This window comes from Pteropus vampyrus, unplaced genomic scaffold (assembly GCF_000151845.1).
Source record: "Pteropus vampyrus isolate Shadow unplaced genomic scaffold, Pvam_2.0 Scaffold185, whole genome shotgun sequence".
Taxonomy (NCBI): Eukaryota; Metazoa; Chordata; class Mammalia; order Chiroptera; family Pteropodidae; genus Pteropus; species Pteropus vampyrus.
The window spans coordinates 1701210-1703515 of NW_011888966.1; the positions used below are offsets into that span (position 1 = coordinate 1701210).

General features: G+C 53.5%; 1 protein-coding gene across 24 annotated transcripts in view; it reads left to right on the forward strand.

Annotated features, from left to right (window-relative positions):
• TCOF1 (treacle ribosome biogenesis factor 1) overlaps positions 1 to 2306 on the forward strand; it is a 42793-nt gene that overhangs the window by 28692 nt on the left and 11795 nt on the right. The window lies entirely within an intron of this gene.

Here is a 2306-nt window from a genome sequence, read left to right on the forward strand (position 1 = left end):
GCCCCAAATTCTTATAACTTGTAAGAAGCTGAGGAAGGGGCAGAAGCTGGTCCCCGGGCTCCCTGTGTATCTCTGCTTCCTATTTAGAACTGGGAGCCTTCTCTGCAAGTGCCATTGGAATCCCATGGGCCTGGCCCAATCTTCAACTCAGAGACCCACGTCCACTGGGCTAGTGTCCAAGCTTCTGTGTGAATGCCAGGCCTTTCTGGCCGACAGAACTGCCCTTTGTCCTCCTCTAGCCCCCAGCTCCTGGAAGCTTCTGCCAGTCCCCTCAGAGATACTGGGGGTCTGCAACTGCCAGACCAGTGGGGTCTCTATCCATCTTCCCTTGTACAGCATATACCATTTGCTAATTAGTTCATCAGTAAGGTCAGATGCTGCTTGCATGCCCAGTGATAGAGTGCTCACTCTCTCTTCTCAATAGCACAGATCACAAAAACAAACCTCAGCAACTACAGCTAACATTGTTGGTTACTTCCTGTGTGCCAGGCTCTGTGCTAAGCCCCAGATTTGCCTTATTCTGTTTAATCCCCACAGCAACCCTATGAAGATAGTTCTTCCTATTATTCCTATGTTAAGGAGGAAGGCATAAGGCTCAGAAAAGGTAAATGAAATGCCCTGATGTCATGTGGCTGATAAGTGGACAGAACCCAGGCCATCCGCACTCTGACAGCTCCCGGGTCCTGCCCTGACACTTCCTTCCCAGGGAAAGAGGAAAGCAGGGCCGGGGCACTGCCCTCTGCTCCTTCAGGAGGCCGCCTCCTCCTGGGAGGCTCTGAACAGCTGGGAGGGAGGGGGCCGCTTTGCCCTTCTCTGCGGGGGTGGACTAACACAATTAAAATGAACATCATGCTTAAACTGAACCATTTAATTGGTACGTTAGTCCTGAAGATTCTGGAGTCCCTATTTAAAAAGAAGGAAAAAAAGTCGGCAGTTTGTGCATTCCCCTGGGAGGATTCAGGGAAAAAGGCACAGCCTGGGGAAGCTGCTGCCTCCTCCAAACCGGGAGATTTTTAGCTCCTTAATCCCCAGCTCACTAATTATGATTATTATCGTTATTATGCTTTTACCAAGCACTTCTCTATGGACAAGTTTCGCTCTCTTTTTATTATTAGCCCGTCACTGGGGGAAAGGGATCGATGCAGGGTGGTGGGCAGAGATTCAGACTGGGAGGCAGAGAGGGAGGGGATTGTGGCTCTGTTCCCAGGCCCTCTCGCTGTGCCTCAGTCTCCCCACCTGCAGGAGATGGGGCCCACCCACTTGCTTTGAGAGAGACTTCGGGGGGTGGTCTGTGGCTCTGCACTATTGTGCTGTCATTAACCCCAGGCCAGGGTCTATGTTGGGGCCTGCCGTAGCTACTAAATTTAAAAAATACAGGCCCTGCCCTCAGTTTCATGTTGAGGCAGAGAGAAAAAGGAGATCTGTAAGAAACCAAATGAGCTGTTAAATCAGAGGCTTGGCATGCTGGTCCTGGAAGGAGCTCCTGTCTGGTGCCTGGAGAACTAACTTCCAGTCCTGGCTCTGGCAGCAGTTTGCTGGTCACCCTAGATGAAGCCACTTGCCCTTTCTGAGCTTCAGTCTTCTGGACTCTTGGAGTGAGACTCCCTGAAGGCTTGCGAACCACGGAGGCTCCAGGCCACATCTTCAGGGAGTGGGATTTCTCAGTGCCCTGGGATGGGGTGGCCCAGGATCTGTTAACCAGCCCCAGACGGTTAGGAGAGAGGCTCTTGGAGAAGGCCGCCCTCCGGAGCTCTGCCACCTCGGTGCCTTCGTAGCTGTGCCCCTTGCCCAGGGTCAGGAGCCTGGGCTAGGCAGCCCCCCACCCCTACTTTGCCCCAGACTGGAGTGAAGATATGGTCATGATGAGGTCAGCTGCTACAGGTGATGGTGTGATGGTGAGCACTGCCCCCAGGTTTGGTTCTACAGACGTCAGACCCTGTGGTAGGGAGTGCCCGTGTTCCCTCTGCATCCTTACTGCCCATCGCCTGCAGGGAGGCACAGCAAATGTTCAGCCTGCTTCAACATCCCACGATCCTTTTCTAACCAGCCCAGAAGGAAGGCCCTCATCACTGCTGTGTGTACTGTGCTCTGCATTTTCCAAAACACATCAGAGCGCCTCCAGTGAATACACGCAGGCTGGCATAACTAACAGCCCTTTCAACAAGTGGGAAACTGAGGCTCACCAAGTTCAGGGCCTCAACCACACAGTGAGGTCATGGCAGAGATGGGATCAGAAACAAGGCTCAGCCGTGGTCCCTTTGTGCCCCTGCACCCTGTGAAGCCCAGAGGCCAGGGCAGGCGGCGTG